The sequence below is a fragment of the Melanerpes formicivorus genome, unplaced genomic scaffold (assembly GCF_026170545.1).
Source record: "Melanerpes formicivorus ecotype bairdi unplaced genomic scaffold, bMelFor1.0.p_v2 SCAF_3, whole genome shotgun sequence".
Classification (NCBI taxonomy): domain Eukaryota; kingdom Metazoa; phylum Chordata; class Aves; order Piciformes; family Picidae; genus Melanerpes; species Melanerpes formicivorus.
Window position 1 is genome coordinate 15018463 of NW_027142355.1, and position 26667 is coordinate 15045129.

At 39.0% G+C, this 26667-nt stretch overlaps 1 protein-coding gene across 12 annotated transcripts in view; it reads right to left on the bottom strand.

Moving 5' to 3' along the window:
* Positions 1–26667, bottom strand: part of MAGI2 (membrane associated guanylate kinase, WW and PDZ domain containing 2) — a 693860-nt gene that overhangs the window by 389664 nt on the left and 277529 nt on the right. The gene's annotated exons all lie outside the window — the stretch shown is intronic.

Below are 26667 nucleotides of genomic sequence, written 5' to 3' on the forward strand. Positions count from 1 at the left end.
AGTGGAAAGATACGTAATTAAACTTTTCAGTGGGAATAATCACATAGAGTTTGCATACCATGACAAGGGGCAGCGGGGGGGAGGGGCCATGATCGTTATTCCTAAATAAACATAATTAATTTTCACATTTTCTTAGATGCTGTGCTGGCCCTTTACAGCTTCTTCCCAACTGCATTTTTGTATTTTTTTTTTTTTAAATTTACAATATGATCTTTAAATACTTATGATGAAGCCATATTTAATATCTCAACAGCAAATGGACCATAGCCAACTGAAAATAATTATTAGTTCTTTATACATAATTATTGTGCTGTAATTCAAAACATCTTTGACACAGGGGTCGTTATGTGTACAGCTGACTTTAAAAATCGTAGCTTATGCAATGGCTTCATTGCCTGGGATTGCTCTGATTAAAGCTACAGGATTGTGCAGGCCTTAGGCTCAAAACACCTGAAAGAATGAAACCACAGCTCTGGATTCTGCGAGTCCTAGTCATCGCCAGGTATTCAGAAATATCCAAATATTGGTGCAAAAGCAAGATTTACTTGCAAACAGTGTGTGGCAAGGAAATCTTGTAAGAATCAAAGACTGGGTAAAGTACTGCATTTTTAACCCTAGCTGTCATTTAAAATTTTCTATCAGGTTTAGCAGGACCAGCATTTCACCCAACTTATCTTCTTGCATTTGCTATCAAGCGTTGGCAAACAGGAAACATTTGCAAACCTAGGCACTAAGGACAAAGTCAGTATTCAGATTTATTCAGTCTTTCAGATAAACTTACTCCAGAACTAAGATTAATCTCCCATGACCATATTCTTAAAGACCCAAGTTAAGGCCAAAAGCCCTATTCATCCACCCATCCATCCCAGGCACTTCTAGCACTTCTCAATGTTTCCAACTGTATCATAAATAACTCATAAATGGCCCATCTCATGTTAACTGCAGATCTGTCCACAGTCAGCACTTCAGCTCCTGTGGCACTTTGCACAGAATGCAGGTTTGCACTTTTTGCTTTCTGTGCTGTCACTCACGATGTAAGGCAATTCTCTTGATAAGCAACTTGAATTTGTTTTAAGATACCAAGGAGGAGCCCTATGGGAGATCATGGATTATCTGCACCATATTACTAGTAGATCTCTACAAGACCCATACTACCAGCCGACTTCATCATGTTCTGACTTTCAGAGACTTAAGATTTTTAACTCTGGCACATTCTTCTTAGTGATGCAGTAGCAGAAGCACTTCACATCATTCCTATCACAGACTAAGTTTCTGCTATAGTCCATGAGCTTTCAGCAGAAGCCAGTACTGCCAAGTGTTGGTGAAATTCCCATAACTGTAATATATGTAGTTCTTGCAAACCAGTCTTCCTATATATAAAAAATTAAACCTAACTCATGCTAGATTTCATTTAATTATGTTGAAAAACTTTCAGAACTGGTACTCCTATCATGCCAAAGGAAGAAAAATATTTAGTGCCTTGCACACTTAACATCTGAACACCTTTATGATGATCCCAACAATGAATGCCGTAGTAGGCAACAGAACCTAGAACCAGACATCTAGTTTCTGGTTATAAATGGAATTCCACATTTTTTTGTGGGACTGTATATCCACCTGTGGTTGCTCTCAGTATTTTTTTTTCCCTTCATCCTCCTAAAGTAACAAAAGTGAATGAGGAATAATGACATATATTGGCTAGAACAAGTCAAATTGAAGAGAAGCAGCTGAGGAAACAATCTGAAGAGGCTAGCAAGAATAGCCAAGACATATTTCTTACTCTTAATTACTTCAGAGCTCATAACACGGAAGTGCAGGTGTATTGGTGTTTTCTAGCTTGCATATCAGCAAGAGTCTTTTGTTGCAATATAGTCAACATAAAACCTGGTTTCAGCAAAGAAATAGGCCTAAACTATCAACGCTGAAAGGACAAATAGACACCATTATCCTGCCAGCCACCTAGATTAGCTACAACACTGTGTAAATCATGGGGCTGCTCAACAAAATTTTCAACCTAAGGTCAACTGCTAGCATGCAGTTGTGTCACTCTGTGCACAGGACTCTCACTGAATGTGATGAGTTCCTCTGTGAGAAAGACGATCACATCTTATACATATTTATTACAGCCACCAGAAACACTCAGTTTAGCAAAACAGAGTACACTGCAGATTTTCAGCAATGAAAGGCTGTGGTCACCCACTGAGTGCTGGTTTATGACTCTCAAAAGATAGTCATTTAATTTGAAGGAAATAAAGTAATGATTTTAAACTTCCCATAAAGCTCATAAAGTGCTTGGGCTGCCATACAAAATGACAGTTATGTATTGATGCAGCACTAAGTACAGGGCTACTCCACCGGAAGAAACTACGATCATAGATCACATAGACCATAGAACAGTTTTGGTTGGAAGGGGCCTCCAAAGGGCATATAGTCCAGCCCACCTGCAGTCAGCAGAGACATCCTCCCCTAGAGCAGGTTGCTCAGAGCCTTGTCAAGTATGACCTTGAATAGCTCCATGGGTGGGGCCTCAACTACCTCTCTGGGCAACCTGTTCCAGTGTTCCACCACCCTCATGGTAAAGAACTTGTCCCTAACATCCAATCTAAATTTCCTCTTCTTTCATTTCAAGCCATTGCCCCATGTACTATCACTGCAGGCCTCTGGAAACAGTGCCTTCTTGTAGGCCCCCTTCAGGTACTGGAAGGCCGCTATTAGGTCTGCCTGGAGCCTTCTCTTCTCCAGGCTGAACAACTCTACCTCCCTTAGTCTGTTCTCATAGCAGAGGTGTTCCAACCCCCTGATCATTTTTTTATTGGCAATATAGGTACAGATATAAAGTCATATATACATAGACATCCAAACATAATTAACCAAACCCATGTAATAAATTATGCCCATAACAATTATGGTTTGGAAACTGTGTGCATTAATACTCATAAACATAAAAATTTGTGCAAACTGATGCTTTATGCAAGAAGTAAATAGAGTATTTTTTAATCACTATATCACCTGTAATCCTTTGAGGAGAATTTGAAATTTTCCAGACATAATTGTTATTTTTAAACTATACTCTTCTAAAAATTAGACTGTAATTTGATCAAAAACACATGCATAATCAAATTATTGAGGCATGACCAAAACAGTGGTCTGCTTTGTTAAAGAAATAGTCTCAATATTTGCAATGCTAGTTTCAAAACATAAAACCCCCCTATGTTATTTATAATACATATCAGCCTTAAGGCTAGATTTATTCCTCAAAGAAGTCCTAGAACAAGTTTGCATGTTTTTTACAGTTTATTTCTATGCAAGTCAGAAAGGTATCTATGTTAAAAATGGAACTGTGTCCAAATGTTAGGAAAATGGGTGTATTAGGTAAGAGTATTAATGAAGTCTCTTTGAATTTCTGTGGAAACAAAGCAATGTGCCCTTGTGGCATCCCAGAAGGCCAGTAGCATCCTTGGGTGCAATAGAAGGCATGTGATGAGTAGGTCAAAAGAGGTTCTCCCACTCCACTCTGCCCTGCTGAGGCTGCATCTGGGATATTGTATCCAGTTCTGGGCCCCTCAGTTCAAGGAGGACCTCAGGGAACTGCTTGAAAGAGTCCATCACAGAGCCACAAACAGTCTGAAGGAGTGGAACATCTGCCTTATGAGGAATGGCTGAGGAAGCTGAGTCTCTGTAGCCTGGAGAAGAGGAGACTGTGGGGTGACCTCATTCACGTTAATAAAGATGCACAGGGAAGCATCAGGAGGACAAAGCCAGGCTCTGCTCACTGACGTCCAATGGTAGGACAAGGGGAAAAGGATACAGGCTGGAGCAGAGGAGGTTACACATGAACATAAGGAAAATTTTTTTCACTGCGAGGATGACAAAGCCCTGAAACAGGTTGTTCAGAGTGGTTGTGGAGTCTTCTTCACTGGAGACATTCAAAACCCACCTGGAGGTGTTCCTGTGACCTCCTCTAGGTGATCCTGCCCTGGCAGGGGGTTGGACTGGAGGATCTTTCAAGGTCCCTGTCAAACACTAACGTTCTGTGATTCTGTGATTTCTATTACTCTTCAGATATGGAATTTGCAATTCTGTGTTACAAAAGTAATGCTATAGAAGACTAAGCACTGTTAACTTCAGATCCTTTACAGCAGTGTTACTGGTGAATGGAAATGTGCAAATGCCCACAGGTTTCACACGTTTCATACACTGGAGAAAACCGCTACAGAATTGGCACTGACAGTGCTTGAACTATCATGCACCTTCAGAAATGCTCTGAGTTATAAGCACTATGTTTAACAATTTGGGGATAGATTTGGGTTGGATTTTGGATGTACCTACACTTTGTGCTCACAGGAGAAAGAATGCCAAGAGAAAAAGCAACGAAGGAAGGCTGAGGTGAAGACATGGTCCTATTCCAGTGACATTATAAATAAGCCATTTGACATGTGTAGGCTGTGACCTGTGCTAGAGATAGGCCCTCACTGTGGAACAAATCAGTCATTTTCTTTGACTTTAAAACAGACTGAAAGAACTAAGAGATGATGACTGAAGTTAATACAGACATCTTTTGGAGCTCCTGGAATTTTCTTGTCAAATTAGGGGAAGTCACAGGAAGAGATTATGGAAACATTCCCTTCTTTGAAAACTCAATGAAAGACAAAACCCGAAACAAAATTCTTCTGAGAGCGAGCCTGACAGAGTATTTGTGGATTTTCTTCCTTATGGGAGAGCTACAGGAGTGACATCAGCTCTTGGACACTACTGAAGAAACTGCTTGAGTGAAGTGGAAACTGAATAGATAAATACCATTCAACACTGATGTCAGCAGTAGACCTTTATTTGCTGCCTCAGTAGACTGTACTACAGGAAACCTCTTCCCAATATAAAAATGAGTGCTTGGGCTGTGTTTATCTTCTGCAGTATCTCATAACTCTTCTTGTGAAGCAGGAATTCAATACCAACACCCTGGCTAGAACCTAGAGCCAGGATAAAGGATATACTGACCCAGACTGAAGAGAGAAAGTTTTATTTTCCTTTGTCACATATACAGATGTGTACACGTGTGTATATGCACGCTTGTAAGCATTGCCCTGGGTAACTGTCAACAGTCTCAACACAAGGAAAATATGTTGTGCTTCTCAGAGTAATACAAGGTAGCTTTAAAAAGAACATAAATGTCATAGAATCACAGAATGGCCGAGGTTGGAAGGGACCTTAGAGATCATGTATTCCTACCTCCTCACCATGGGCCAAAACCCCCTAGGGATAAGGCAACCACAGCTTTCCTGGGCAGTCTATTCCAGTGTCTCACCAACCTTAGGAACTTCTTCCTAAGATCCAGTCTAAACCTACTCTCCCTCAGCTTCAAACCATTGCCCTTTGTCCTATTGCTAGACACCCTTATGAGAAGTCCCTCTGAAGCCTTCCTGTAGGATCCCTTCATATATTGGATGGCAGCTGTAAGGTCCCCTCTGGAGTCTTCTCTTATTCAGGGTGAACAACTGAGCTCCCTCAGCTTGTCCTCATAGCAGAGGTGGTCCAGCCCTTGGATCATCTTTGTAGATGTTCCCTGGACTTGCTTCAATAGCTCTGTGTCCTTCTTATGAAGGGGACACCAGAACTGGACACAGTATTTGGGGTGGTGTCTCACAAGAGCAGAGTAAAGGTGCAAAATCACCTCTCTTGACCTCCTGGCCACACTCCTCTTGAGGCAGCATAGGATGTGATTTGCCTTCTGGGCTGCTGTCTTCATTTATCTGCTAAAAGTAGTCTTAATAACATTGGCAGAATGAGGTGGGCAGTGATGGGAAATAAAAACAAACACCCCATACAAATATGTGACTCCTATTTGGAAGATTCTCAATTAACTTTGTTGGGATAGTTCAATTGTGTCTCCCTGAGATTGTAGTAATACCTGTATAGACCCATGATGAGAAGGAGACGATAATTACAGTCCTCTCCAGATAGAGTGTTCATTAAGCATGCTATTATGGAAAAGTAAGTTTTTAATTGGTTTCCAGTTTCTATAAGTAGGATGGCCTGTGGTAGTATGGCAGTGAGGACTTGTGCCTCTACTATCTTCCCCTGCTGGAATTCAATAAAGTTTAATTGGACTACAATGCGGGTAGCCACAAGACATCAATTACTGGTATAATCACAGTGTTCACTGTATGGCCTTCTTCGTCCAATGGCCCTTGACTGACTCACTCTGCACACTTCTCTTATTACAGGACCTCTTCCCTGACTTCCCAGAGAATAAGTATTGTACAAGGATGCCATGCTCTTTATTAAACAGCAGCATAATCACACAACTCCTGTGGTACTGCCTGCAAAAAAATAAAAGCTATATCTGGTTTGAGTTTACAGCTTGTGACCTACTTTATTTATAGCTAGTTCTGGAATGTCCTTTGGCATCTATGACTTTGCCCATGTGTTGGTAGTCTCCCTCCCTAGAACTGGGAAAATATACCATTTTATGAATTATGCAAGGGAAAACATAATACAGAATACAGAACTAACCATGTTGGAAAAAACCTTTGAGATCATCGAGTCCAATGCATCACTCAGCACTATCTAATCAACTAAGCCATGGCACTAAGTGCCTCATCCAGTCTCTTCCTAAACACCTCCAGGGATGGTGACTCTACCACCTCCTTGGGCAGCCCATTCCAATGGCCAATCATTCTTTCTGCAAAGAACTTCCTCCTAAAATTCAGCCCAAACCTCCCCTGGCACAGATTAAGACTGTGTCCTCTTGTTCTGTCACAGGTTGCCTGGGAGAAGAGACCAACCCTCACCTGGCTACAATCTCCCTTCAGCTAGTTGTAGACAGCAATAAGGTCTCCCCTGAGCCTCCTCTTCTCCAGGCTAAACAACCCCAGCTCCCTCAGCCTCTCCTCATAGAGCTTGTGCTTTTCTGTGTTTTGTTTGGTCTGTGTGCAACACTATTGCTATCACTTTCACAGTATTGCTGCACTGTGTTTCCAAGTTATTCTAAGTTTTGCTCATCTGCATATTTACTCAGCATTCACTAATTTCTATATGACACAATCCCCATTTAAAACAGTTCTCAAAATTTTAATGACAAATTTAGGATTAATATGATGCCACTAGCAAAATGCAAAAAAAGTCAAATTGTTCAGCATGAAATCCATTAATTTATTGTATTACTATTATTCATTACTTCAAAATTTGGTATTTTATTTGTACGTACTTTATTAATGTACCTTGTTTAAAATGAATTGTGTTTAGATGAGGATGCTACAGTACATCTGTTAAACAAAATGGAAGTCCTATACCAATTGCTCTCAAGGCTAGGAATTTCGACAGGAAGTCTGAATTTTAGACTGAAATTCTAAATTTTTCATTTGTTTGAGGCAGTAGCTCCTACTTTAAAAAAAAAATAAAAATCCATAATGAACTTACTCCAAGCATTAAAAAAATTGTATATATTTGTAAGTATGGGGTATGACAGTCTCTTGATGGATCAGATACTATTTTAATTAATGGATCAGTTTTAATTAATGGATCAGATACTATTTTATTTAATGGATTAGATACTATTTTAATTACTTTTCAGCATTTTATCTGTGTGTGGTAACATTTTCCAGTTAATAAAAATGCACTATTACTATTATTAATACTATCTATCTTCATATTCACATTCTATTCTAAAAGTAATCTTTTTGTGTCTTCTGTGTATTTTTAAGCAGTCTGATGAATTAGCTTATTTCCTGTATCATAGTATCATAGTATCAGGCAGGGCTGGAAGGGACCACAAGGATCATCTATTTCCAACCCCCCTGCCATGGGCAGGGACACCCACACTAGATCAGGCTGGCCAGAGCCTCGTCCAGCCTGGTCTTAAACACCTCCAGGTACGGGGCCTCGACCACCTCCCTGGACAACCCATTCCAGTGCTTCACCACTCTCATGGGGAAGAACTTCCTCCTCACGTCCAGCCTGAATCTCCCCACCTCCAGCTTCATTCCATTCCCCTTAGCCCTGTCACTACCTGATATGCATGCAAAAAGCTGGTAGTTTTAATTATGTATTTAAACCAGTTACTGGATACTTGTGTAAGAAACTGTCAGATTTTTCTGGTACCATTTTTACCAGTTTGTTTGTTTTAAGAGTTTGTTTTAAAAACAGCCCCATATTAATAGTGTACATAATAATATTCCATCTAGTCATTAATAGTCACACAGACACACACAGAGGCACATCTGACAGAAGTGGCTGAGTTGGGAATTGAAACCATAATAATTAACAAAAGATTTCCTGATCTCATCATGACAAGTAAATGAAACACTCTGTGGTGTGCTTGCCCACTGGAAGAGGGAATTAACTCAGTACAAACCAAAAAAAAAAAAGAATGGAAGCATATCGCTGATTAGATCTAATGCCCAAGGAATGCAACAATGGGATACTTGTGTCAGCAGCACACATCAAACACTTCTCTAAATATTGTGCAGGAGCATGCAAAACCACACTGATACATATTCCCTATAGGAACCACAGTGAAATAGCACAGGATGTACAAAACACACTCCCAACCCAAATCAATCAATCAATCAATAATATTGAATTTTCTTACTTCCTATGAACAAATTATTCCAATATTTACATTTTTTTCTCAGTCATGTTGCTCTCATTCACTCCAGGTTTCCTATGCAAAGGACCCTGTCCCTCTGTGGAAGCTCGCAAGCCCTCTCCGTTCAGGACCTCGGAGAGCGACAGCCTCGCTCGGCTGCGGACGGCCGCAGGCCTGCAGGAGCCAACATCGCTTTGTGCTTTCATTATACACAGCTTGGCATCATCTCTGCTTCTCTCTGTCTCTTATGCCTGCTCCATCTTTCCTTTCCCTGTCCTCAGATGGTCATCTTCTTTTGTAGTGACATTTACTGTTGCAGCAATTTCTCCCCTCTGTTTGAAACAAAATGTTCTCCCTTTCATTCTCCAAACTCACTGCATTGTATTTTATTTTACTGTATTTTTGTTTGGTTTTGGTAAGGCTCCCTTATATTTAATGCTGACAATACAAGCAAGGGAAATGCAATGGAAGTAATGTATCAAGCATTTCAATTTTGTTGCTTTAATATGAGATTGGTCACATACACTGCATTTTTCTTCACCCAGTACTGTTATACAAAACTTACTTTATTAAAACCCTGAATCAGAAACCATTGTGATTGTTGTCATAAAAATTAATTCACTATAGCCATAAAAATGCAGTTGTAGTTACTATTATTCTTTCATATACTAAATATTTGAATGATTCAGATTCTTGAAAGGTTGCTTAAAGTTTGAAATAAGAACTAAAAACATGATTCTGAAAAAAAACCCACCACCACCACCAAACTTACAAGGATGAATAATCTCTGCCAGTTCTCTGGAATTGCCCACCTCTACAAAGCCACAGGACATGTCCTTGCAGGGTCTGTACCTAAATGATCTCATCAAGGCTCAGAGTTTAATTAACTCTCAGACAGAGATAAATCAAGAATGATTCCCAACAGTCAGTACAGATTCATTCCTGTAACTTAGTGATTTTTTTATGTTGTTTTCTTAATGAAAATTAGGTTTCTGTGATGGTATTATGAGAGGGAAACAAGAAGGGAAGAGAGGAGGATGTGGGGATGATATCTACACATACATGCATTTGACTGTGTGTCCTTCAGCCTCCTCTGCTATGCCTGAGCACAATGGCCAATTTTGATTTTTATAGTGGAATTGACATCTACAAGCTATCAATCTTTTACAAGTTTTGTGGATATGCACAGGTGTAGGGGAAATAAGGGAAGGCTGAATAAAGACCTCACAAGTTCAACCACAAGATTTGTAAGAGAATAGTTTCATGGGTTTGGCAGCATGAAAGCATTCTTTCCTTTTAAAAGCTGTGGCTTTGTAAACTTACTCTTCTACATGGAATTCAGAGTGCATCCTTGGAGATGGCCACTCCATCAGAATAAGAATCAGAAGTAGCCTCTTTCTTTACAACAAACAAAACACCCATGCAATGTGCTTTAGATGATTCAAATGCACACAAAAAAATCCTCACATGAAAACAGGGGAAATGTTGTGAAGAACTGCTTGTATTAGCTTCAACACACCTTCTACCAGAAATCAATTTCCAGTCATGGCACTTCTCAGTACACAGTAGAAAAATCAAGCTTTTTGGTTTTTCTTTTGGACATGTATTCTTTAGACAAGAAGGAGAAAGTCAAACATATATGAATGCTGCCGAAGTCAAACACCATCAACAAATTATGCACAAAATCAAAGGTCCTGCTTCTATATGCAGTGAAAGAGAAAGGCAAGCTACCACCATTACAAGGGCTACAGCTTCACATGCAAAAGCTGACCAAATAATGCCGCTTTATAGGCACTGAGTGTGAATGATACAATGGAACCTAAATCTGATACGGCATGCTACCAATCAATAATAACTATTGTCTCACGGCTCTTCTTTTTTTCCTGATAGAAATATGTTCTCTATTGGCATTTATGGTGACTTGGCTATGATGCAGATCATAACTTATGCAAAACCCACCAGAAGCTCTATTTTCTGTAAAGGTTCTAGAATTAAGCAGCCCCCAGGTTTGAGAGAAGAAACTTGACAAGTAAAGATTTTCAAAGGAAATCTGTGAATTCAAGTGTGATGAAGTTTAGCTGCAATACAAGATGTAAACACCTTCTGCAAATAACACCACATTTCTTTTTTTTTTTTTTTTTCTTCTTTTAAAAAATGTACCTGTTTTGCTGCTAATCTGAGTTAAAAGGTATATCTGATAATGGGTAATGAATGGTATCAATAAGACCTAGTGTACAACTACAGACAATTAACATTTACTAGGTCTTAGATGCCATGCAACTGGAACATTAGACACAATTAAAACAGGGATGAACAGTTGCAGCAGCTATATGTAAAACTCAGAAATAATACGAAAAGGTGAATATTGAATGACAGGTTAAGTAGAAAGTTAATGATTTACAATTATGAGCTGAACATCCCAAGCACACAGTCTACCATCTCTTCAGAAGGTAGCTGCAGCTGCTGATTTTCTATAGTGTCAGCCATTTACCCAGTTGTCAGACTCCACATCAGGAGCTTAACCTTGCTTTTTCTTCTCCTGTACTTTCCTTTATTCTGCACATGAAGAGACATCCATTTTTGACATAGATGTCAAGATTTCTAATATCACAGCTTACCTCACTGGACCTATTTTCCACTGACAAGAAAAATTCTTGTGAACAAAGGCTACCTACACCAAATTCAACATATATATACTCATCCAACCCTTCCAGTATTGAATGTCATCTTACTTTCTGATACGACATTTGATAAAATCAGTTTTGAGCACTAACTTTTGAGTACTGTTGCTGCATACACTTAGTGGGTCAGCAAGCAAAAAATACAAACAGAAGGACTTTTCATTGTAACAAAAGAGTAGAAGAAGAGTAATTTATGGATACTCCTACATGAGAGCTGGAACCTTGGCTAGATTACAGATCTTGACTGCTGGTCTAATGGTCCCTAAAGGTTTCAAAAAGGAAGCTGCAGACTTGCAAGTTTATTCCAATCATGGTACAGCATCTATCACAGAATCATAGAATGACTTGGATTGGAAAGGACGTTAGAGATCATCTACTCTGACTGCTATGCCATGGGTAGAGAAACCTCTCAAGCCAGATGCAGCTGCGCAAATCCTCATCTAATCTGACCTTAAACACCTCCAGAGATAGTCATCCACAACCCCCTGAAAAAGCTACTCCTGAAGACCTTCCCACGTCTTTCAACACTTTACCACCAAACCTGAGCAGATACCAGCTCAGCACAGCACAGTCAGAACCTACTGGGGACATTTGGCAGAGCACTTTGGTTTGGAGGGACAGAAAACCAGATGAGTCAGGCTGAGCCCATCTCCTTCTAAATCATAGAATCATTCAGCATGTAAAAAACCCTTGAGATCAGCAGGACTAATCATTAACCCTACTAAAGTTTACCACTAAACCATATAACTAAGCGCCACATCTAAACAACCTTTAAACACATCCAGGAATATTAAGTGTATTTTTAACTCTAAATATTTAAAGCAGAATAGTTACTCATCAGCACTGGGATGTACTGCAGATGCTTCATTGATTTTTTTGGTGTTCTTTTTCTGCTAGTCAACATTTTCATGTCATAGCAAAACATTCTGTTCAGCAGATAGCTTAGATAAGGAAGAGTTGCTTGATTTGTACAATGACCCTATTGTCAGTTGAGTAGCCTGTTGAATACTACTGGCATTTCATCACAACAGGAAAAACAGGTGATTGAAATGTGAAGAACTCAATTCTTTCAAACCAGGCAACAGATAAAGTGTACTCTGAATGGAAAAGTAGATAATGAATGGATTGCTTCTGTCCTCTTTTTCAGAAGGTCAAGCAGCATATACCGGGAGGAACTTCTTTCCTACTTGGGGCATGCTTAAAACTATCATCTCTGCGGCTCATTTAATGGGATAGGTATCACATAGGAAATAAAGAGAATTTTCAGAGATGAGTGATGAGCTGGACCATGGGTTCAAGGAGTAGTGACTCAAAGTAGCACAGTGACACCTCTCTGAAAACTATGGATCTGTGTACAGAAGACATGCACGTTTATGATTGTGAGGCTAGCATTTTCAATATCCCACTGAAATGCAATGGAAAATCCATACAGCAAATCATCACACAAAAGCTCTTCACCTATCTCCAAAGAGCACAAAATCATTTTGTATAATTTTTTTTTTTTTTTTATATCCTGGATATTTCTTTTTACTTCCTTTTCTGCAGAACCCTCTTTTCATTCAAATCTGACCATCTATTCTTAAATGTATTGATATTACGAATTTAACCACAGCTGAGCTCAATAAAGTAATTTGCCTTTGGGGGCAGAGGTTATTTTACTAGATTTTATAATAAAAAAGTGAAAGAAGCGTGCCATGACTCAGTAAAAAGGCCTTGCTACTTTAGGACCTGCATATTGCAATCAATAACACGGTGAAATCATTATATCCTGAGAAAAATAAAACCAGAAATGGCCACAATCATTCCTTAGGCTCTGTCACAACCTCCAGATATAGTTCACTTGTCATGGTTACTCTTTCTTGTTTTCATTCCCTGATGCTGAAGGCAAACACGCTTTCCAGAGTGTTAGCAAAGGACAGCCAGACAAGCTAACACTGGTAGTAGCGACAGTAGATTTTGGTCTTTCCTTGGAACACTGAATTGTGCAGTTAGTTAAACTAATTTGAGAGGTGACGAGATAATCCAATGATCTGCTGTCTAGTATAGTGCCTCGTTGACACTCTGCAAAGCTAAGAGAAACAAAAACATATTTCTGGAAGAAATACAGGAAAGTCTTGTCTCAGGAAAGAGCTACAAGTTTGTGCATGCCAAGCAAAAAAAAAATATCTATCAAGGAAGATGAGTGTATGTTTAGTTATCCACATCCAAAAGCACAGCACCTAAGCCTCAACAAGTACTGACAGCATAAAAAAGAGGAATGTTCCCCCCCATCCCCCCAAATAAATTCAGATGCTAGGATTACAATAAGAATTCCAAAATTAAACAAATACGAACTATAATAAATATTTGGACCTTGGTTAAAAATTGCACATCAGAAGAGACAACAGAATGAACCATGCCCGGAAATAACACAGTTGACATAATTAGAGGAGGGAAAAAAAAAAAAGAAATAAAAATGTTCATGCCCCATGAAACTTGTGCTTCAGCAAATATGAGATCGATGGATTATAGGGCTTCTGAAGGCTTTCATTTACAGTTAAATCCAAGCTGAAACACCAGAGCATTAAAGCTGGAAAACTCTGAAGGTTAGCATTTTTTTCAATGAACAAAGTATTAAAAGTACTCCCTAAGTGAGCACTTCTTTTGTTATATAAATCCCTGTTCACTGAACCGATTTCCTGTTAGTGGACTGAACCACGGATTAGGTACATTTGATTTGAAGAATGTTGCTAATGAAACAAATCATCAGGAAAGGAAAGAGAATGTTAAAGTGTGCCTTGTTCACTGCAGGGTCATAGTGACAAGATTTTGTGGAGTGCAGTAGATACTCAACGGAAAAAAAAATATGGGCAAATGTGAGCATATAAAAGTCCCTCTGAAAGAGGGACTTGAAATCAAGGTAGCTGATGAAATATAAATGTCAACAATCATTACAGCATAACACAAGTGAAGCACTTGTAATACAAAGTTACAAAGAAGCGTGGCTGTAGCTGAAGTCAGTTTGGGTTAATGGAGGCTGCATGTCCACAGAATCACAGAATTATCTAGAAAGTAAAGGACTTTTAAGATCATGGAGTCCAACCATTAACACTGACAAGTCCTTGACTAAACCTTATCTCTAAGCACTATGTCTACAGGACTCTTAAATACCTCCAGGGATGGGCACTCCACCACTGCTCTGGGCAAGCTGCTCCAAAGCTGATAACCTTTTCAGTAAAGAAATTCTTCCTCATATCCAACCTAAAACTTCCCTTTGTGCAGCCTGGGGCTGTTTCCTCTTGTTCTTTCACCTGTTTCTTGTTCGAAGAGATGATTCCCACCTCTCTACAACCTCCTTTCAGGTAGTTGTGGAGAGCAGCAAGACTTCCCCTGAGCCTCCTTTTCTCTATGCTAAACAACCACGGCTCTTACCATTTGGATCAAAAGACTGTCAGTCATAGCCCCAGCTTCCACTGCTAATGTTGTAATTAAATTGATGTGATTTTAAACAAATCATGACTGCAATGCCTCAGTTTACCCCATGTGAAACTCTAATGCCATTTAGCTGTGCTGCAGGGCTTAATTATGCTCATAAAGTACCATAGGAACACTGTAGGAAATATTATATGCCTGTGAATTTTTATGAGCATAGCATCTGTATCAACAGCTCTTTGAACAATAAAAGACATGAAAACTGCAGGCTTGCAGGTGTAAAGAAGAAGGCCCCCCCCCATCATTGTATAGTAAATTAGGCATAATTAGAAAAAAGCAAAACTGAGATAAAATAGGACAACTTTGTGATTGTGCTGAGAATCCAACACTCATCATGCCAAATGTAATAATCTGTAGCCTTAGGACATTTTTCTGATATTTGTCTGGAAGATAGTCAAGGTTATGCACTGAAATCTAAAAGTCCATTGTTCATACTGATCCAAATTACATTGCTTATCACTGTGTGCCACAGACACCAACCACAACTGGCTCCTTGTTTCTATGCCAAGTGAGAGCTTTAATTATGACTTCTGAATTATCATCAAGAAAAAATAGTTGAGCAATTTATATCACCATTTAACATGAAATCTTTTATGTGTTTCAAAACACAGTTATACAAATTCTCCTCTGGAGATAGTCATGCTGAAGAGGTAGGTGCATCCTCAGCACTATTCTGAAGTGTCTTTCTTGCATTAGTCACATAGTGAGGTATTTGTATGCATGAAGCCTTCAAATCACCAATAGCCCCAATTCAGGTTTAGTTCCTTTTGCTTTGGTTTAATTTCAATTATGCATTTATTTATTTATTTATTTATTTTAATTTGGTGCTGGTTTGTTGGACTTCTCTTAGTTCTTTTGCTGTTGTTGCTATTGTTGGGGGAGGATTCTGTGTGTTCTACTTAGGTTTTCAATCTTACCAAAAATTTCCCTGTACAGCAGAAATCAGATATACATCTATATCCTTCTGCATTAAAAAAATCACATTTTCTGGTCAGAAAAGGTTTGTTAATATATATTTAAGACTTGCAAGTGTCACTTACAGAGCATCATTTCAGAAAAAGTTAAACCTTCTGAAAAGCATAAAGTAAAGAATTACAGCACATGACAGCTCAGTCTAACTTGTTCCAATTCTACCTCTGCAAAAGCCACTGGGAATATCTGTGACAGCCCATCTCCAAAAGCAGTGGAGTGTGGAGTGGGAAAAAGATATAGCGAGTAAAGGGGAGGACAAAAAAAATCAAATAAATAGTGTTCCTGGGGAGGAAGTGAGGCGCTTCTTCCACAATTCCTTTATATTAGCTGCAAAAATAGAATGCAAAATGTATATGGCAGGACACTGATAAGCTAGGGCAGCGCTAAGGTTAATTTTATATTTCCTCATTTCTTACAGCTTGAATGTGACAGGTCAAGCCACCAGTGGTTAGCTTGAGAAACAGGCTACAGACAGAAAGTTAGAGATCCATAGGTAATTTATATATACTTCAGTTCATTCGTTGGACTGCTTTCCATAAATTGCAGTTTCATTTTTTTGACCTTTTGTGAGTGCTGCATGTAAGAGCAAACCCATCTTTATGCAAGAATTAAAGCTGATTTAGGTGGCTATAGCTATTGCCAAAGGTGAAAGCTGAGATGCTGCTGTTTTTTTTTTTTCTCACTCCTGGCCACATTACTGCAGTGGAAGGGTAATAATAATTCCCATCATTATCATCACTGGGTGCTGTAGTTACTAAGATACTAAGAGAGATAGAATAATAGTTTCTCTCAAGTCTAAATAGCATCAGTCTCTGTAGGTTACACTACTGCTAAGTAACACCAAAAAAAAGGAAAAAAAAGGGCAGATACTTTACAAATCTCTACTTTTGCAATAATATGTTACAGGGCTAAGGCTTTCTGACAGCAGGCTCCTTGCAGGGGTTTCTTAATGATCAGCAGAGAGCTTGGCTGGTGGAGAATTGTGCTGAGTTGCTGGTGCTTTGTGAAAGGATGTGCTCAGTCCCTGAGTATGGAAGAGTGAAATGCTTAGTAGTAAAGTTGTCATCTGACTGTGATGTTACTGAGCAATGTAATATATAAATGCTACTGGATTGGGATTTTTTTCCTCCCTTTGTGTGTATGACTGAAATGCTTTTCTTCTTTTCCCCCATGGTTTTACATGGCCACCCTTAAATCACAGCAGGTACCTTTTTTATTAAAAATAAATAAATGCTTCCTGCCATAATACAGAAAAGCTTGGGTGACAAGAAAGTTCTGGTCAAAATGAAACATAAATCAGCACAATGGATAGCATTTGTGTAGCAGACAATTCCTAAATTTTAAAAACCCTTCGTCCTATAATTTATTTCCTAGAGACAGTTAGTACAGACGTATTGTGGTCTAAAATGGAGAGATAAACACAACAGAAAAGCGTGCTGAGGGGAAAAGAGCACAAGATTCATTGTCACTATTATGGCTTTCTGCTGTTGGATGAAGGAATATGCAGCAGACTGAGGAGGAGATGGGTTTTCTAAGAAAAAGGCAGAAAATTTTGAAAATTGGTTTGGTCATAAGAGCAACTTGCCAAGCCTTAGTTTAGAAAGTCATCTCTGAGTTCATTTTTCCTGACTGATTTTGGGGAAAGATTATTTAGAATAAATAATATCTTACAAACCTGGGCTTCAAACCACATTCACCCTAAGGACAAATGCAAATCATTGTGGACTTCCTGAATTTTACACAGATTTAAATAAGTCTATACATACTCAAGAGTAATGCCTTCTGTTAGACAAAGTACCTAGTCCACAGGACTTTTAGAAGAAATTAAAGTATTTGAGTTTATCTAAAGAGGTCTTTAAGCACAGTGTTTAGGTTACTATATACAGCAAATTGCAGTTGATTTGAAATGGAAATAGATACCCTTAAAGAAATGTGCAGATGGTCTTGGATGACTGAGAAACAAAACGACTACTAGCACAGAATGAGCACAAACTGTTCATTTTACGAGTTGTCATGGAGAGACTTATGAATGGAAAAGATTTGATTCTTACGTTCTAATGAAGGCAGGAGAGCCCTGAAAGCTGCATTAATGATACTGTAACTGAATTATACCCACATGGACAATTTGCTGTACAGTATTTCCTTATTTCAAGTGCTGACAAACTATCTTGTAACATTTGATGCAAACACATCAGTTTTCTGACGAGTAAAATAAAGATCTGAAGGAAGAAAATAGCTATTTAAAAATTTTGCTCATTCACAGAAAATTACATCAGCCAAAGTGAACATGGCAAACTTGAGCAAAGGCCAGAGAGGACAGCAATGCTGCCTTTTATTTTCATTCCAAGGCAGGAGACTAAAGCAGAAGCAAAAATTGCTGTGTGTCTTTCTGGAAGCCCAGAGCTGGACAGATGATGCAGAGCATTTTAACAAAAACAGTGTTGGTCAGAATGACCAACTGATCATAGCTTGGGAGGTATCACATTTCCACATATATCTTTAGAGGACTTGCAGTACTCTTGAAGAGGGAAAAGCCAATAGGAAGAGGATTTTCAAAAGTACCTCCATAACTGGGAAGGAAAATGTCACAGGAAGCCAAACTTTGAAGTGCTCTGTCACCCACCCACAGCAAATTACCTATGGAAGTACTTTAGTATAGGAGATGTCATTTTAACTCAGGTATCTTCAGCATCCATTACAATCAGTAGGAAAAGGAAGAAGCTCTTCGGTAAGAAGGGTGGTGAGACTCTGGAATGGATCGCCCAGGGAGATGGTGGATCCATCCACTCTGGGGTGTTGAAGGTCAGGTTGGATGAGGCCTGGAGCAACCTAGTCCAGTTGAGAGGTGTCCCTGTCCATAGAGGGGAGGTTATAGTAGATGATTTCTAAGGTTTCTTCCAACCTAAGCCATTCTGTGATTTTGGAATGAGGATAAATTCTCACTTTTCTTACTCTCCAAGCATCTCTAGAGGCAGTTTATTTTTCTAGCTAACCTCTATGAAAGTTGCATACACAATAAAATTAACATTCATTTCCAATTTTTGCCTCTTTGTGCAGCATTTTCTTCAGCTATTTTATTCAGGTGAAGATTCAGTATTTGTTCTCTTCCTCATAATATATAAAAGGTTTGCTATTTTCAGTGTCTGCATCAAAAGAGAGGTGAGATATTAGATGCATGCATGTGGTACACAGACAATAAAGCACAAATTTAGTCTCAATATCTGTGAAACCTTTCTTGCTCACAAAAGAAAACTTCTATTTTCTCTTTTGGCATTCCCTGGCAAGTAGCCAGTCAGCAAGAAGCAGAGGGTGTTGCTAGATAAACCCATAAGAACTGGTTACCTCATTTATGTTTCTATTTGCACAAAATTCCTGATCTGCATTCTGAATATCTGTAATATCTTTTTGTAGTTAATGTAAGAGATTTTAAATAATTATAGAATCAAACAATGCAGAAATGTAAATATCACTGAGGTAAGCAAGCTATTGACTTTTCCAGGTCTCCTTTATTATATTTCACACCATAAAATTGTTTTTCTTCTGTGCAAGGTTTTGGTTTTTTTTGCACTAGTTCTCTGGAGGAAGTTACATAAAATTTCCACTATTTTGTTTTAAAGTGCTCCAAACTCTGTAGGTTTAATTCCTATTTGGTATATGACATAGAATCACCATAGAATGGCTTAGGTCAGAAGGGATCTTAGAGACCATCTACCCCAACTTCACCTTGGATTCGTGGTTTGTTGGGGGTAGGAGGCAGGTGTTCTGGTTTTAGGTTTGGGTTTTTTTTTGTTTTGTTTTGTTGTTTTGGTTTTGTTTTTAAATCAGGAGATCTACTAATAAGGCTTTCCCACCCATCATTTGATCAAGGTTTCTTTAGCTGAGCTGTGATTATTTTCACTGACCTCCTCTTCTCCAGACTAAACAACCCTGGGTCCCTCAGCCATTCCTCTTAAGATTTGTTCTCCAGATCCTTCACCATCTTTTTTGTCCTTCTACAGATATGCTCTAGCATCTCAATATCCTTCTTGGAATGAGGGGTCCAAAACTGCACCCAGTATTTGAGGTGTGGCCTCAACAACGCCAAGTACATGGGTAAGATAGCTTCCCTACTTATGGCCGCACTATTTGTGATCCAGGCCAGCAGGACTGAAGTCCCCTCCAAAAAAAAACCCACCAAAAGCCCATAAAATTATTCAGTGCATTTATCCACTCAAAAATCTCACTTTTCTCTGCAAGTTTCTAAAGGCCATAATTGAGAATAAAAGAGCTGAAAGTTTCCAGTATTTCAATGGATGCCTTTCCCTTTGCTCTCCATAATTCATCTATGAGGTTAAAGGAAAGTTCTTATGAGGTTAAAGCAAAGTTCTCATGGAGTTTGACGCTTAAGCCACATGTTTCAGTAAACACAAAGAAGTCACAAATAGCTAAGACAATTGCTACCACGGCCTTAACACTGCAGGTACACATTTAAGTGGGAAAAAAATTAAATTGTGATATCACAGTTTGTTTCTGTATTAAGATTTGTTGGGGTTTTTTTTGAGAAATATTTAATAATAGATATTTTTATTAAAGTCTACACAATTTCCAAATACATATTTAAGGAACTGAAACTTCTAAATTATGATATCTGAAAACCTATAAGCAAAAGTAATACCTAACTCCCCTGAACTGCTCTCCTCCATCAAAGATTTGTTTCATTTTGTTCACAAAATCCATTGTCTCTGAGAAGTGCCCTAATTAACAGCTTAGCTATAGTTATAAAATCATTTCCATGTGACTTACTTATCTCTGGTACAAGGCAGATAAGGAAATAACTAGATTTGCTCTCCCAGAACTTCAGTTAACCCTTAGAACTCAGCTGATTCATTCCAAAGCAATTCCCTTTAACACTTTATCCAACTAAAGGGTAACAAACCAACTTCACTTAAACATTAGTAATGGTTTTCCTTCTAGCTACCATTCTAATTAATCACACAATCAACAATGAGGTATTTCTAACCTCACTTGTAACACAATATAGATCCAGTTACTTCAAAGAGAGTATTTCTCATCTCAGTAAAATTTACAAGAGATAAGCATAAAGTCAACCTGATGGGAACATTTCAAAGCAGTCCTGTTTCCATGCGAGAAATCTGACTGCCTAAACTGCTATTCCTTTCAACATTTTTGTATGGTGTCAAGTGATTTATACAGTGAAAGGCAATCATGCTATAAATAAGTGAAAGGTAATTGAGGATACATCTGCAGCAGGAAAAAAAATCTTACCATTTGCAGCTGTATAGTTGTGCCTGCATACTGAACTTTCTCCTGGAATCTTGTTCTTTGATTTCTACCTACAGTCTCACCTTGAGAGAGGTATAGCAACTTATGTCAGTGCAGAGCAAATTGGCCATGGCTTTATCCTCTCTCCCCTCCTTCACTAATTATGCTAGTTAAAAATGCAGATCTGACCCAAAGCTGACCAGGGTACTCTTACAGGAATAATTCTGAGCCAGATCTGCTTCCCAAACTTGCTCAGGAGTCACACAGTCCCCGTGCCACATGCACAAAAGTGTAAGCTCTCCTTAAGACGTGACAGCCCTAAACTTAAATGTAGCTGCTTAACTTGCCAAAAAGTAAGTCTGTTCTGTACTTCAGCAGTATATCCATACAAGTGTGGTACAAAATTCACAGCATCCTGCTAAGCAAGATGGTTTTGTTGCCTCGTTATTACCCTGCACATTATAGATTTAACTCAAAGGCAGGACATGGAACAGTTTATCATAACCCTTTGAGCTAGAAGTTCAATCAGTTTTCAATCCATCTCTCAGTTAGGCTGTGAGGGTATTATGGGAAACAGTGTTAAAAGCCTTGCTAAAGTCAAGATAAACATGATCTGCTCTCCTCTCATCCACCAAGTTAGTTATTTCAATGCACAAAGGGGGCTCCCTCAGCACTTGTGGATGCATTACAACAAGTCCCACAGAGTTCTGTATGTCCTATCTTGTCCTGTCTATTTAAATGTTCCCTTGCCTGATCTTCCTTTAGGAACCTATAATTTCTGCAGGCCAGCAAAGACCAAGGCAAAGAAGTCATCAAGTACCTCATCCTTTCCCACACCCTTTATCACCAGGAACTCTGCATCATTCAACAGCAGGAATGCATTTTTCCCTAGCTCTGTTTTTGCTACTGATACAGATGTAGAAGCCTTCTGGTTGCCCTTCATGTCCCTCATCAGATCCAGCTCAGGTGGGCTTTGACATTTCTAACTCTGTTTCTGCATGTTTGAACAGTGTCTCTATATTCCTCCCAGCTCACCTGTCCCTGTTTCACTAGTCAATATTAATGTTCTTTACAGAGTTGCAGTTATGTTTTCTGTGTATGTATAGTTTAATTCTATTTAGCAATTTGGAGTTTAGTACAAGCTTTTTCTGATGTTGCAAACACTGTTGTTTTGAAATTCACTCTCTTGGACAGTTACTTATTTCTAAAAAAGAGTAATTGCAAAATTCATAACTCAGTCTAATTACCAAGTTAATTCTAACTACAAAGCAAAATGCCTCATTGCCAAACCATGGTTTTCCTTCATCCAATATAATCATTTGATTAGACATTCTGCTCTATATTTCCCTAATGATTTTAATTATTTCCTCTGGAGATTGAATTTTTAGTCTTGTTTTTCAGATAAATGCAATAGCTCATAAAGAATCAACTTCTAGCTTGTTCACAGATACTGATAATAAAATGGGGGAAACATCACGGATGATTTATTATATGACATCAAGCAGTGAATAAAAAACTCAAAAAAAATAACCTTGTCAGCTGTGTTCACATATTTTTATTTAAATGAATGTGATAATGTCCTCCTTCTCTATCTTTTCCAAAGTAATGTTTAACTGCAGCTGATTTCTCCACAATATTGCAGCACACAAAGGAATGAAATGGCATTTCTGAAGGCAGAGTTGGTACACATTGGTATTTGCAACTTCTTTAACTGTTCTTAAAACACTTGCATGCTATATTTCTAGACACCACTGACAGTCTTCTGTAAGAACCTTTTAAAACATAATGGACACTATTAGGAGGTTAACCAGTGGACACTGACAGACAATGACAGTATTTGTCAGCAGGGGTAATGCATCACAAAACATCTCCCTCTGTCCAATGCATTGCTTTGGGCACCAACCTCCACTGCAGTTCTCTGTGGGTTTCAGAGCAAACACAATCACAGAAACGTCCAGGTTGGAAAAGACCTTCAGGATCATCAAGTCAACTGATAACCCTGCTCTACAAAGTTCATCCCTAAACCATATCCCCAAGCACCACATCTAAACAACCTCTAAACACTTCCAGGGTAGATAACCACCTCCCTGGGCACCCTGTTCCAATGTCTAACCACTCTTTCTATGAAATAATTTTTTTCTGATATCCAGTCTAAACCTACCCAGCTTAAGGCCATTCCCTCTGGCTCTATCACTAATTACCTGGGAGACCAGGACCAGCTTCTCCATGACGTCCTTTCAGGTAGTTGCAGAGAGCAATGAGGTCTCCCCTCTGCCTCCTCTTTTTCTAACTAAACAGCCCCAGCTCCTTCAGTCACTCTCCAGAAGGTTTATTCTCCAGGCCTTTCACCTCCTTTGTTGTCCTCCTCTGTACTCACTCCAGCACCTCGACATCTCTCTTGTACTGAGGTGCCCCAAACTGTATACAATACTCAAGGTGTGGCCTCACCAGAGCTGAGTACAAGGGGACAATCACCTCCCTACTCCTGCTGGATACAGCATTTCTCATACAAGCCAGGATGCCATGGGCTTTCTTGGCCACCTGGGCACACTGCTTGCTCATATTCAGCTGCTTGTCAATCAGAATCCCCAGGTCCCTTTCTGCCAGATAGCTTTCCAGCCACACTTTCCCAAGCTTGTAGCCTTGCTGGGGTTATTGTGACCAAAGTGCAGGATCTGGCACTTGGCCTTGTTGAAGCTCATACTGTTAATGCTGGGCTATTGATCCAATCTATCCAAGACCCTCTGTAGAGCCTCCCTACCCTCATGCTCAGCATCTACACTGACCTCAGTGGGCAGTGACCACACCTATTCTTCTTCCCATGTGTGAGCAATGCTTTGCTGGAATGATTAAAGCTTCACTGTCTCATGTGGCTGCACAAAAAAGGAATAGCATCCAGCTCCCTTTCTTACATCTGCAACATTTTTGTAGCATGGAATAGTTTTTATACCAGCAAAACCAGCCACCCAAAACAACCATTGTTTTCCTTAGTAAATTCAGCCAAATATGAATTAACACTAGTTATGAAAACACTTCCATAAGAGTTACTGTTCCAGAACAGAATGCTTTTATTTGTGGTCTTACACAGTATAGTAAACAAACAAACAAAACCAACAGCAGCAACAACAAAAACTTGGGTAAAAAAACATATATTTTTTTTTCCCCCAGAGATTTTCAGTGACATATGGGACCCATTTCTACTTTTGATGGTTTGCAAGATATTACAATGCCCTCTAAGACCAAAAAACCACCACTGCTTGTTTGGCAGAAACCTTGTCTTTCAGACAAGTGTCTTTCAGAATTTGCCTTTCCCATCCTATCATCCAAAAATAACAGTTTTGGAATGAAACTGGTTGTGTTTGCTCTTGGAAATTCCCTGATACTGAGCAATAGATAAATGATACAGAGGACAAAAGGGGACACCTGAGAGACTTACATCTCTGTCCCTTAAACTGTGGCCAGTGTGGTACTGCCAGATATGCTTCCACAGGGCATGGTGGTACCTATGAATGCTGCTCACATTTCTAGATGAGCTGAGCTGCATCTTTTCTTTCTAATGCTTCTAATGGTCTTGTGGAGGATGCATAGAAAGGAGGAGATGAGACTGTAGCCTTTGCCAAGCTTGGAAGCTGTCTTTGCCTGAATTGTCTTTGGCGTAAAAGGACATCAAGAGCCTACAATGAATATGACAGACTATTGTCCGGTTTTAGAGATGGAGTGGCAGAAACTGCCAAGAGCATATCCCTTGTGTGCTTGTAAGGCTCTCTAAAAGAGAGGTTGGAAGAAAAGCTTTATTTAGAAGCACTGTGTATGCTGCTTGCATGTTTATTACTACTGGGATCTTTTGTACTGCAAGATTTTAAAAGGAAAATTAATATATTTTCTCAAAAAAAAAAGAAAAAGAAAAAAAGAAAACGGTAAATTTCTTCCACTACTGTAAGAATGGAGACAATGAAATGCACACTTAACAGCAGCGGGCTCGTTGCTTAGTTGTGCATTAGGGGCGCAACATGAACTCCTCAGAAGCAATGTAACTGATTAATACAAGACTGAATTTTTCTTTGCAGAATTTCAGAATAAAATTACAGAAGGCAAAGATAAATTCCAATCTTCAGCATTCTTTAAGTAGTGCATTGCAAAAAATTTCAGATCAACTTTCACACAGAACTGACACTTTATCTATCAACAACAAAGACACTTCAGAAAGTTGGATGAGATTAATGTGATACTAGACTGGTCAAGGCAAATAGTTTTCACAGTACCACCAAGGTTGGAAGAGACCTCAAAGATCATCAAGTCCAACCTGTCACCACAGACCTCATGATTAGACCATGGCACCAAGTGCCACATCTAATCCCCTCTTGAAATAGTATGTATAATATAATAATGTAACTTTCACTGCAAACAATGGGAAATTACTTGCAAGATCAAGATCAGTCTCTGGTCTCCAAATCAAATTAAGGAAGACTTGAAGTTGCTTTAGGCTCTGAAAAGATAGGGATTCAGAATCTATACTAAACCACACATTTTTTGCAGTTTTTTAAAGGTTTTTTTTTTTAAGTTTTAAATATCAGCAGAAAATTATATTGATGAATTTCACCTGAAAAGGAACAGATGATTTTAAAGGAATATTAAAGGATAGACCTTGCCTGTTTTATCACAGAGAAACCAATAGAAACTGCTATGTCAATTTGCAGAACAGATGAGCAATTCATTTTGCCTAATTTTAGCGACAGAAATGCTGGATGTAAAATTTAAGCTAATCACTTAGACTGCCTTACAACAAGAGACAGGAACATCCATGGGGCAAAGTATCCCACCTACTTCTAGTACTTATCTTAGGGTAGATGAACTGGACTCTCGCAGCACCCGTCTCTTTCTGCCAGCTGTAAGGGGGTGGAGGTTGGTTTCTTCTCCTAGGCAACCAGCACCAGAACAAGAGGACACAGTCTCAAGCTGTGCCAGGGGAGGTTTAGGCTGGAGGTTAGGAAGAAGTTCTACACAGACAGAGTGATTGCCCATTGGAATGGGCTGCCTGGGGAGGTGATGGAGTCACCATCACTGGAGGTGTTTAGGAGGAGACTTGAGAGGGGGCTTGGTTGCATGGTTTAGTTGATTAGGTGGTGTTGGATGATAGGTTGGATGCAATGATCTTGAAGGTCTCTTTCAACCTGGTCTATTCTATTCTATTCTATTCTATTCTATTCTATTCTATTCTATTCTATTCTATTCTATTCTATTCTATTCTATTCTTAGGCAACTATCTCAGATTTATAGATTTAGTTGTGAAGTGTTTTTAATGCATCCCAGGAAAGAAAGATGCCTCCAGGTAACTGACTGAGAAATATGAATCTTCACTTGTTTAGTTGTACATATGCTTAGTTGTAGGGAATGAGAGAGGAATTTGGTTTTTAGAGCTTCTGCATGAGCATATCACTAAGACCAAAAAGGCATCTTTGATGTTCATACTTACAAAAGTAGAGTAATGTTCTCTCACGCTACTTGAAAATTCTACATATGTTTGCAAAGACACATAGAGACACACAGACTTTGGAAAATGTTTAGCCACATAACACCCAAGGTTTTCAGACACAAAACCCTATTAGGTATTTCAATTTTCCTGGGTCCTCAAATACTATCAGAATTGCATTTAAAGATTTTCAAACCTGGGCTGTTCAAAAGTCACAGATTGCACAG